This window comes from Pseudophryne corroboree, chromosome 4, assembly GCF_028390025.1.
Source record: "Pseudophryne corroboree isolate aPseCor3 chromosome 4, aPseCor3.hap2, whole genome shotgun sequence".
NCBI classification, from domain to species: domain Eukaryota; kingdom Metazoa; phylum Chordata; class Amphibia; order Anura; family Myobatrachidae; genus Pseudophryne; species Pseudophryne corroboree.
In genome coordinates, this window is record NC_086447.1 from 609,151,009 (window position 1) to 609,163,925 (window position 12,917).

At 41.2% G+C, this 12,917-nt stretch overlaps 1 pseudogene; it reads left to right on the forward strand.

Annotated features, from left to right (window-relative positions):
- Positions 1 to 1,896: 1,896 nt before the first annotated feature.
- On the forward strand, positions 1,897 to 2,016 carry LOC134911927 (5S ribosomal RNA; annotated as a pseudogene).
- The last annotated feature ends 10,901 nt before the right edge of the window (positions 2,017 to 12,917 follow it).

A 12,917-nucleotide genomic window follows, 5' to 3' on the forward strand; every position in this document is an offset into this window, starting at 1 on the left:
TACCATGTGGGAGTAAACTTCAGCACCTCACCTGAAGAGTGTACACGTAAGAACACAGGGGGGTTCCCACATGATAAATAGGCCCCCCAAGGGTGTGTTGTAAGGTTCAAGTGTCCACATCTTTTTGGGGTTCAGGTAGGACAGTCCAACATGGTAAACCTGCAGGGGAAAATAGGAACAAGTTTTAAATAAAGGTGATCTACACAGTGTTTCCTGCCCAGCAGCAAGAGTGGGCCCAGTACCTGGTGAAAAAGACAAGTGTTAACACCATTTGGGAGTGGACTTCAGCATCTCACCTGAAAAGTGTACATGTCATGACACAGGGGGGTTCCCACATAACAAGTAGGCCTTTCAAGGGGTTGTAAGGTTCAGGTGTCCACATCTTTTTGCGGTTCAGGTAGGACGGTCCAACATGGTAAACCTGCAGGGGAAGAGAGGAACAAGCTTTAAATAAAGGTATTCTACATAGTGTTTCCTGCTCAGCAGCAAGAGTGGGCCCGGTACCTGGTGAAAAAGATAAGTGATATGCCCAGAAAAAGACAAGTGTCACAACCATGCAAGAGTGGGGCTCAGCATCTCACCTGAAGGGTATCCTGGTCACACCACAATGGGGAGGGGGTCCTCTTCACAAGTAGGCTGTCATGGTAGAGGAGGGGTGTAAGCACCATCGTCCACAGTAGGGGGTTCCAGGTCTTGAAGTACATCCAGGGCAAACCTGTAGTAGAGAAAAGGGTTTAATGCAAAGGTATAACAGTGTGTTTCATCCTACATCAAAAGAGTGGCCCAGGTGCACAGCTTTGGAACAAACACAAGTGTCACAACCAAGCAAGAGTAGTGTTCCGCATCTCTACTGGTCACACCACAGTGGGGGGGGGTACTCATCACAAGTAGGCCATCATGGTAGAGAGGGGGGGGGGTGTAAGTGCCATTGTCCACAGTACTGCAATCCGGGTAACATTAGGCAATGACCAAAGGGTAACGAATAAAAAACACCCATCTTCAAACGATAACTATATTAAAAAAATATATAACATTAACAATATTAACATAAATTACAAACACATTATTTATCATCAAACAAAAGTCTGTGGAATCTTACCATCAAACCTAACAAATTAATGATGTCAACTGGACGTAACTCTGGAATATACAAAATAAAAATACAAAAATGTAAAAATGAAAGCAATGATTTAATAAAAAATCTAAAATTCAGCATGCTGACTGGCCTCCGTCTGTGAAATCTTACCATCAAAACTAACGAAGTAATTATGTCAACTGGCCGCAATGCTGGAATATACAAAATAAAAATACAAAAATGTAAAAATGAAAACAATGATTTAAAATAAAATCTAAAATAAAAATGTAAAAATTAAACTCACATGAGGAAAAAAAAGGCCTGATGAGATGAGACCTTGCTTGTGCGCCTTCATCCATACCCACAGGTATAGCTGTTACAAGGTCTGCATGGTGGAAAACCCTGCATCAAATATTCACCGGCAAACATATGTTGTGTAAAATGCAACAGGCATTAATAATGCCGCAAACCTTTCCCGGGGAATATAAAAGGGCACCACCGGAGATGTCTAAACATCAAAACCGGCTTTTAAATTAATGAAAAGGCCACTCAATTACAATTAATTAATGCAATGTGTGCCTCTTGGTACCTTTTTTTTAGCATCACCTACAGGATTAGATAATAGGGTCAACAGCCATGATTTGTTGGGGTAACCCACATCACCTTAGAAGAATAACAATTTTAATTTTAATGATGGGTGTTAAAATGACCAAAAGAAAAACACACACACACAAAAAAAAAACATTTATGTTTACCTAACAGCCAGCCATCAGACATTTTTCCTGTCTCAAATTCTTGTTACAGCGATGACTGTAACAACATTCTACTATCATACCACACTGAACACGCCCAATACCTTTTCGAACTTGGAAGCTAAACAGTGTTGGGCTTGTTTAGTACTTGGATGGGAGACCTCCTGGGAATACCGAATGCAGTATGGATGGGAGACCTCCTGGGAATACCGAATGCAGTTGAATAGGAATTTGGTTTTCACTCCTAACACTGACAGCAGAATCACTGTTCATTTCATTTTTTTTCCATCTAAATAATATACAGGATCTGTATTATGTGTGTATAATATTTGCATAATATTTTCCCTATATATACAATATCAGTATATCGATGGTAATTTGGTTACAACACAAGTAACCTTTTGTGAGCCCCTTTTCATTGACCAGGTGGTCACGATTATTACTATTAAGTGTTTCTAGATGGAGCGGCGTGGTCTATAATTCAATATATGAACGTATCAAAAGTGATTTCACATGACCACATAATTCATGGATGTATGTTTATGTGTTCTTCATCCTTAATCATTGGATACACTGCTGATTTTAGAAATTAATCAATAAAATGTATGTCTCAAATTCTTATAACATTTAGATTTTCTTACATTAATTAAAGAGTGCACCCACAAAGGAGTCTTTCTTCTCTATTTTTGTTCAATAGCTCTACTGTTTGACTTCGGGTGCACCACCAGAGAGACGTTATCTAGAGATATTCTCTTAAACTTGATATTTTCTGGTTACTTATTTTTTGTGTTTTCTCTTTTGCCTGGTGCGGAATCATCTCTCTTGTATTTACAGATTCAAAAAAGGAAGTAAATCTAAACCAGGTAACTATAGACCAGTTAGTCTTACATCTATAGTGGGGAAAGTACTGGAAGTTATTTTAAGAGATAGTATACAGGATTTCCTTGAAGCCAATAAGGTTATTATTAGGAACCAACATGGATTTGTGAAGGATAGATCATGTCAAACAAACTTATTAGGCTTTTATGAAACAGCACGAACCTAGACCAGGGTAAGGAGGTTGATGTAATCTTTTTAGACTTTGCTAAAGCTTGAGACTTATCTATAAGTTACAAGAACTGGGGCTATGGAGCATAATATGCACTTGCATTAGAAATTGGTTAGATAAAAGGGAGCAGCACGTTGTGGTAAATTGAACTTTTTCAAATTGAACTGAAGTACTAAGTGGTGTTCCACAAGAGTCTGTACTTGGACCACTATTGTTCAACATTTTCATAAATGATCTAGCAGTAGATCTAGAGAGCATGTGTCAATTTTTGCAGACGATACCAAACTGTGTAAGATTATAAATTCGGAGGGAGATGCCGAGTCTCTTCAGAATTACTTATTTGAACTGGAAGCATGGGCAGCAAAATAGAGAATGAGGTTCAATACAGACAAGTGTAAGGTAATGCACTTTGGTAGCAAGAACAAATATACCACCTACACACTAAATGGAGTAAAATTAGGGGATTCTGTACTGGAAAACATATATAACAAACTTAGCAGCAGTACCCAAAGCAGGATTGCAGCAAAGAAGGCAAACAAGGTATTAGCATGCAGTAAGCGGGGAATTGATGCAAGGGATGAGAGTTTATTCTCCCATTGTATAAATCCCTAGTGAGGCCATATCTTGAATACTGTGCACAATTTTGGGCACCATACTACAAAAAGGACCTCCTGAAACTAGAAAAGGTTCAGAGGCGGGCGACCAAACTGATCAAGGGGATGGAGACACTGGAATACAAGGAAAGGCTTGCTAGGCTAGGCATGTTTACATTGGAAAAGAGGAGATTAAGACGGGACATGATTAACATTTACAAATATATAAGGGGACAATACACAGAGCTTGTGGAGGATCTGTTTTTTATAAAATCGACACAGAGGATACGTGGACTCCGCTCAGGTTGGAGGAGAGGAGATTTCGCACACAGAGGCAAATAGGTTTCTTCACAGTAAGGACAATACGTGTTTGGAATTCCCTGCCTGAGAAGGTAGTAAAGGCGAACTCTGTCAATACTTTTAAGAATGGGCTAGATAAATTCCTAATGGATAAGGATATACACGGTTATGGTGGGTAGATCACGCACTATGGTTAAAAAAAAAAAAAGAGGAATAAACACAACGGGCATCATCCACAGCCAGGGCCGGATTAAGGGCCACATGGGCCTGGAGCTGAAAATATTCAAGGGCCTATTGTTGGGAGTGGTGTGATCAGTGCTGTGTGGGTGTTGCTAGAGACATGTGGGCGTGTACACCCAACATTATCAGCTCTAATGTCTCTCTAAATATCTAAAAATATAAAATATTGTATAATTTTGTGAGAAAAATAGAAATGCTGTCTTAAAAGTTGTTAGTTATTGCTGACATTGTGGCCAGCTGGTGGTTAGTGATCATCATGCTGCCATGATGATGGGCCTATTTTTATGTGGAGGCCTGGAGCTGGAGCTCCATCCGCCCCATTGTTAATCTGGCACTGCCCATATCGGGCGAACCTAGTGTACTGGTGAAGATATATCGATGATGTTTTATTTATTTGGCAAGGGAATAAATCATAATTAGATTTGTTCTGTGAACACCTGAATGATAATGACAGGAACATAATATTATCATTTGAAATCAGTAAGCAGACTGTAAACTTTCTAGATTTGATCATTTATATAGAGGAAGGACCGATCAAATCAAGAAATTTCATTAAATCGACAGATTCAAGGGCATATATAAACCGTGACAGTTGTCACCATGAACACTGAGTGGAGTCTGTGTCAGCAGTGGTGCAGCTGGGAGACGTGGGTCCCAGCATTTGCATGGTGGCCGGGATGCCATGTCTTTCCTGGCAGCTAGGGCTGCTGGTCCCTGCCCAGTGCCTGTCAACAGGCTGATGCCGGATGCTGAGGGACGCAAAACTTCTAGCAACAGGGTTGCCAGAGGCAGACGGCGTTCCCTGTTGCTTAGTGTTTAGTTTATTATGTGCAGCAGTACAGATGCACTGCCTATTTAAATCAACCAGCAGGTTCCTGATTGGTCCAGAACCATTTATATTAATTTCCTGGATACTCCTAAACTGCTGGTTATAGTTCCTGCTGCATTGGAGAAACTTCCGGTCCTTTGAACTACTGTTCTGAGTTACCCTGCCTGATTCATTCCTGCCCTGTTCCTATCTGACACTGCCTCAGGTGCTGTGTGGATTTTCCATATAATATTTTGTTATTACCTGTTCCATATCTTTTGAATATCCCTTACTACTATTTGCAGTTTTCTTTATATTTATAGACTGCAGCTATCAATCGGATACCCGGAGCTAAACTTTCTAAAGGGCGGCTTTATACATTGTCTTTGCCCTAGACTAAAGCCATGGAGAAATAAATTCAGGAGAGTTTGGAGAAGGGCATTATTCAGCTCTCTAAGTCACCAGTGAGAGCTGTTTTTTTCTTTGTGGGCAAGAAGGACGGCTTATTGCGGTAATGCATAGACTACAGGGGACTGAATAAAGTGACAAATAAAAATTCTTACCCTTTACCTTTATTTTCGGTTTTATTTGATCAGTTGAGATGGGTTTCAGTCTTCTCAAAAATCGATTTACGAGGAGCATACAACTTGATATGGATCAGACAAAGGCATGAATGAAAGACCGCCTTTAACACTCATTCTGGACACTATGAGTATTTAGTGATGCCGTTCGGTCTTTCTAACACTTCTGCCGTCTTTCAGGATCTCATTAGTGATGTTCTTCAAAAGTTCTTGGTAAAGTTTGTGGTCGTCTTTTTAGATGACATCTTGATCTACTCATGCACTATTAAGGAACACCGGATACATGTAAAGGCCGTTCTTACTAAACTCAGGAAGAATCATCTTTAAGCAAAATTGGAGAAATGTGAATTTGAGGTGGAGAAGGTAAACTTTCTGGGTATACATCATCGCGTATAGAGGAAAAGGGGGGGGGGGTTGGGCTGCACACCCTATTACTAAAGATATCAAGAGCTATCATTCTAAGGCTTCTAATACTATGCTGGAGGAAGAGAAATGCAGATGCACAATCCTAGCACTAAGAACACTGATAGTAAAAAATAATTTAAATAAACCCTCACAATTAACATTGAGTATAATTGGAGTTCTTAGCACACATTTGCGCAAATATGCGGGCCCATGTACCGCGACCAGGTGACTTCATCACATGGGTCCCTAACATTCCTAATACTATCACATTATATACATTTATTCAGGACTTACCTCTAAATAGTCCCCTTGTCAATGTGTGACCTGAAATGCAGGAACCCAGCTAATTAAAACACCTGCGGGTGAATGGGAGGAGTGCCAATCCAGAGGAAGGAAGCCTTGCCTTCCAGTGTACAATATATTCACAAATATAGTGTAAAAAGGGGAAGGGGGGGGGGGGGGGGGACTGGACTGCACACCCTATTACTAAAGATATCAAGAGGTACTATCATGCTGAGGCTTCTAATACTATGCTGGAGGAAGAGAGATGCAGATGCACAATCCTAGCACTAAGAACACTGATAGTAAACATAATTTAAATAAATCCTCACAATTTACATGGAGTACAATTGAAGTTCTGAGCACACATTTGCGCAAATATGCGGGCCCATGTTCTACCATGACCAGGTGACTTCATCTCATGGGTCCCTAACATTCCCTATTACTAAAGATATCAAGAGGTGCACACCCTATTACTGCACACCCTATTACTAAAGATATCAAAAGGTGCTATTACTGCACACCCTATTACTAAAGATATCAAGAGGTGCTATTACTGCACACCCTATTACTAAAGATATCAAGAGGTGCTATCTTACTGAGGCTTCTAATACTATGCTGGAGGAAGAGAGATGCAGATGCACAATCCTAGCACTAAGAACACTGATAGTAAAAGTAATTTAAGTAAACCCTGTTTTAATTAGTTAGGTTCCTGCATTTCAGATCACACATTGATCACGGTACATGGGCCCGCATATTTGCGCAAATGTGTGCTAAGAACTTCAATTATACTGCATGTTAATTGTGAGGGTTTATTTACATTATTTTTACTATCAGTGTTCTTAGTGCTAGGAATGGGCATCTGCATCTCTCCAGCATACATCATCATGTCCAAGGGATTTTCTATTGACCCTAAGAAACTCCAGGCGATTCTTGACTGGGTCCGCTCCTCAAATTTGAAAGCTATACAACGCATCCTTGGTTTTACTAATTATTACAGGAGGTTTATCCATGCTTTCTCTTCTATTGTAGCTGCAATTTTTAATTTAACCAAGAAAGCTGCTGATCCTACTCGTTGGTCACCTCAAGCAATTAAGGCATTTGAGTATCTTAAAAAAGCATTTCTCTGCTCCCATTCCCCGGCACCCTGATCCAGATTTGCCCTTTACCATGGAAACTCCACCCCAGTGCCATTTTCTCACAAAAGTTTTCCCCTGCAGAAGTTCATTATGAGAGCTCTTGGCAGTCAAATGGGCTCTTCAGGAATGGAGAAGCTGGCTGGAGGGGGCAAGGCATGCGGTAATAGTGTTCACCGATCACAAAAATCTATCTTATATTGAATCAGCCAAGATATTGAATTCCCGGTAAGCCAGATGGGAGCTGTTTTTGCTAGGCTGAATTTTGGAATTACTTTCAGGCCTGGTTCAAAGAATGTTAAAGCTGACTCTTTATCCAGGAGTTTTTTGCCTAGTTATGAAGTCTCTAAGTCTCTGGTGCCTATTGATCCCCCAAAATGCATCCTTGCTGGTCTCACCATTAATCTTGTATCACGTGTCCAGTCAGCACAGGCACAGGCCCTATCCGAGACTCCTTCTGGACTTCTGTTTGTACAGGAAAAACTCAGGTCTGCTGTTTTATCTGAGTTCCGTTTCAATAAGACCTCGGGGCATCTGGAGTTTAGTAAACTTTGGACCTTTTCTCTTGGCTGGTATGGTAGCCAACTATCAAGACGGATGTTCAGGAGTTTGTTAGAGAGTGTAATGTCTGTGCCAAAAACAAGTCACCTCGAGTCCTTCCTTCAGGACAATTGCTTCCTTTGTCTGTACCCTCCAAGCCATGGACTCTTTTATCTATGGATTTTGTTGTGGATCTGCCTAAGTCCTCCAAGTGTTCAGTCATCTGGGTTGTTGTCGATCATTTCAGTAAAATGGCTCACTTCATTCCTCTGTCCAAATTACCTAGTGTCAAAGAGTTAGCCTCTTTATTCATTCAACATGTTTTTTCAAATTCATGGGTTACCCTTAGACATTGTCTCCGATAGGGGTACTCAATTTGTGGCATGTTTTTGGAGGTCTTTTTGTTCTGAATTGGGGATCAATATCAGCCTTTCTTCTGGATATCACCCACAATCCAGCGAACAGGTGGACAGGTAAATCAGTCTTTGGAGCAGTATCTTCAGTGTTATGTTTGAAATGTCTTGATAACTGGGTTGGCCATCTACCATTTGCAGAATTTGCACACAGTAATTCTGGACATTCTTCAACTTCAATGTCTCCGTTCTTTGTTGTTCACGTTTCCATCCCATCACAACAGTCAGGTTCTTCTTTTCCTAAAGTATCGTATCTCAGGAAAATCTGGAAGAAAGTACATCAAGCCTTGGAAGATGCTGTGGGCCGGTCGAAGAGGTTTACTGATACATTTCGGAAACCTTGCTCTTTCAAAGTAGGAGACATTGGGGGTAATTCAGACCTGATTGTAGCAGCAAATTTGTTAGCAGTTGGGCAAAACCATGTGCACTGCAGGGGGAGCAAATATAACATGCACAGAGAGAGTTACTGTAGATTTGGGTGGGGTGTGTTCAAACTGAAATCTAAATTGCAGTGTAAAAATAAAGCAGCCAGTATTTACTCTGAACAGAAACAAAATAACCCACCCAACTCTAACTCTCTCTGCAAATGTTATATCTGTCACACCTGTAGTGCACATGGTTTTACCTAACTGCTAACAAAGTTGCTGCTACAATCAGGTCTGAACTACTCCCATGATGTGTCTGTCTGCTTGGATCATCAAACTCCGTCAACCATCTCAAAAATTGGGTCCCCGTTACATTGGGCCATTTCAAATTATTAAAAAAAATCAATCCTGTTGCTTTCCGTCTTCAGTTGCCCATATCTTTAAGGATTAATAATACCTTTCATTGTTTGTTGTTTAAACCAGCCTTTGTTTCCAGCAAGTTTATGGTCGAAAGTTCCAGAAGACCTGCCCCAGTCATTATTCAAGGGTCCCAGGAGTTTGTTGTGGAGAAAATCTTAAACTCCAAATTTGTACATGGACAGGTGCACTTTCTAGTTCATTGGAAAGGCTATGTGCCTGAATACACATGCATGGGTTCCTGGAAGGTTCCTTTACACTCCTAAATTAAAAGAAATGTTTTTCAAGTTTTCCCCAGAAACCAGGATCTAGGGGTTTCTTAACTCCTCTTCAAGAAGGGGTACTGTCAGCAGCGGTGCGGCAGGGAGATGCGGGTCCTGGCGATTGCCTTGTGGCCGGGATGCCGCGTCTTTCCCAGCCGCTAGGACTGCTGGTCCCCTCCCGGCGTCTGGCAACTGGGTGACGCTGAGCACAATGCTTCCTGGTCCCCACCCAGCACCTAGCAACAGGCTGATGCTGGGCCCTGGAGGCCGTCGGACTCCGAGCAATGGGGACGCCGGAGGCAGACGGCGTTCCCCATTGCTTAGTGTTTAGTTTGTTATGTGCAGCAGGACAGCTGCACTGCCTATTTAAATCAACCAGCAGGTTCCTGATTTTTGCAGAACCATTTATATTCATTTTCTGGATACACCCAAACTGCTGGTTATAGTTCATGCTGCATTGGAGAAACTGCCGGTCCTTTGAACTCCTGTTCTGAGATTTCCTGCCTGATTCATTCCTGCCCTGTTCCTGTCTGACACTGCCTCAGGTGCTGTGTGGATTTCCACACAATCTTTTGTTATTACCTGTTCCATATCTTTTGAAAATCCCTTACTACCATTTGCCGTTTTCTTTATACTTATAGACTGCAGCTGCAATAATCATTACACCTCATTACCTACCGCCACACTCTTCCATCTCCATTGCCAGGTCTCAAATACATTCTTACTGCCCTCAGTCTAGTTCCCTACCTCAATATAAGACTAGTTTTATACACCTATTTAGTCCCCACCACCAACTGATAGCTCTGGTCATCTCAGGGGAAAGCTTGTACTGTTGCCAGTGGCGTAAGTCCTGGTAGGCATCCCAGTAGCGGTAAACGTATAAAGCAGCTCTTATAGGCAAGAAGTTACTCTATGAGTCTTACACCCAGGCATCCAGGGCTATCATCAGAAGATCAACTACGTGTCAAGTTACACCTTATCCGTCATGTCAAGATTCTCCTCTTTCTATCAACTCTCCACAAGATTCTATTCAGGTACATCTTTCCAGTCATAACAGTCTGTTCCAACCAGTCAGTTCAAAAGAATAAAAAAAGAACTGCACAGATCAGAAGGTGTTCCAAGCACATGAAATGGAAGCTTGTTTTAAGAAAAATGGCTATAATGAACAAAATATTGCATTTGTTTTGGAGGGTGTGACAAAAATAGAACTGATCTTTTATATAAAGGAGATAATGTTATAGATCACAGTCAGGATGATAGATACAAGTGGACTCTTACTACCAGTTTTTCCTCACAACACAAACAAGTGAGGAGAATTAAAAAAACATTTTTGTAATATCCTTCAAAAGGACCTGGTTATAGGTCAAGCTCTTCCTCAAGATCCCATATGTATCTTCCGTAGGGCCCCTAATCTTAAATCTAAATTAGTCGGAAATTTTCATCCATCCTCACCAAAAATAATGAAAGTTAATACAAAAAATTTCTCTATGTGTGGTTTGTATGTGCTGCAAAAATACAACAATAATTTTGTCTTGAAGGCTTCGGCGATGACAATTAATGGTGTAATAATAAGATTACTGATTTGATCACCTGCCACTCTGCCAATGTCATTTACGGGATTGAATGTACCTGTTATTTATTTTACATTGGACGTACAAGCAGACCTAAAGGTCTGATTAGGAGAACACCTTAGAAACATAAAAAAGGCATAGAGAATCATACACTCTCATGGCACTTTAAAGAGAAACATAAGTGTGATTTTTTATAGTCTTAAAAAAATTACAAATTATATTAGGGGACATTACATAACACAGAAACTAGCCCACAGCGAAATGTCCATGATTTATAGTTGCAAGACCCTTGTACCTGCAGGGTTAAACAAGGATTTTGAATTAAAATGGTTTATCTGATTGCACTTTATGTACTAAAAAAATGTGGTGACCATAAAAAGGACAGTGGCCCTTTTAATGCTGTTTTGCACATATAACATCTGTAGGATAAGAGATTTCCCCCTCTGTGTTATGGTGTTAATAGATTTTGTTGTGGGTTTTAAACTTTGGAATGTATAATATTAATTTTTATCTCATTCTATTTTTACTCTCCACTTTGACAAAATGGTGGTATTATGGGCTAAACATGTTGGATCCACTCCAAAATGGCCACCGCTGTAAATGTGGACATCCTGCTGCATAAATATTAAGATCCCAGCACATAGAACCCTGGTGCAAGACTACTTCCTGCCTCTGGAATGCACTTGGAACACAAACAATGAAGCACTTCCAGTCACCGGAGAACAGCATCTTTAAACATATAACAAGCCCCAGCTGATTCATATAATTAGAAATCAGTGGAACGGAGCAGTATTAATGTTGGACACTCACATGATAAGAAGTAGCAGTTCCATATCTGGTAATAGGTGTGCCCCAATTAACATCGGCTGACACTTTAAATACTGTGACTGGGGAGAGCCTTTCTATGCCTTGAAAAAGACACCACTGGGGTGTCAAAACCGGTTGGGAGAAAGGACATTTTTGGGAGATGATTTGCACTCAACTGTGCAGTGTAATTCCATGGATATACCATCTATTATATTGCTTTTGTTGTCTACCTGTGTTGTAGGCAATATGCAATATGCTATGGTGAGAGACCAATCTAAACCCCGAGGCAGATGTATTAATCCTGGCGTAGTGATAAAGCAGTGATAAGTGGAAGGTGATAACGCATCAGCCAATCAGCTCCTGTCGATTTACATATTGGAGCTGATTGGCTGGTGCCCCAATGTGTTATATGAATGTGTATGTTTTAATAAATCAGTATCATACCATTGGAAGTTCCCATTGTTTTTCCATGCTTACCATTTACCTAAGGGGATGATGAATGGATAAAGGGAACATGTGGAAGAAGTTTACCTCTATTTTAATAGAAACAATCTCTGTCTACTTATGTTTATAGATCAACATTTTGGGTATGAGCTCCAATATGAAAATCACAGTGCAACCATAGACCCAATATAATGGGTGTAGTAGGGTATGCCGGCGGCCGGGCTCCCGGCGACCAGCATACCGGCACCGGAAGCCCTACCGCCAGCATACGGACAGCGTGGTGAGCGCAAATGAGCCCCTTGCGTAGTGTGCCACGCTATCTATTCTCCATCCAGGGGGGTCGTGGACCCACAAGAAGAAGAAAAAGTGTTGGTATGCCGGCAAAATGCCCATAGGGTTCAACCTGTATTTGTATCAAGCTGAGCACATTTTAATGTACCAGCCGAAGCAATGGTATCGTACAAATTGACAACTATGGCCCTCATTCCGAGTTGATCGGTCGCAAGGCGAATTTAGCAGAGTTACACACGCTAAGCCGCCGCCTACTGGGAGTGAATCTTAGCTTCTTAAAATTGCGACCGATGTATTCGCAATATTGCGATTACTAACTACTTAGCAGTTTCAGAGTAGCTTCAGACTTACTCTGCCTGTGCGATCAGTTCAGTGCTTGTCGTTCCTGGTTGACGTCACAAACACACCCAGCGTTCGCCCAGGCACTCCCACCGTTTCTCCGGCCACTCCTGCGTTTTTTCCGGAAACGGTAGCGTTTTCAGCCACACGCCCCTGAAACGCCGTGTTTCCGCCCAGTAACACCCATTTCCTGTCAATCACATTACGATCGCCGGAGCGATGAAAAAGCTGTGAGTAAAAATACTTTCTT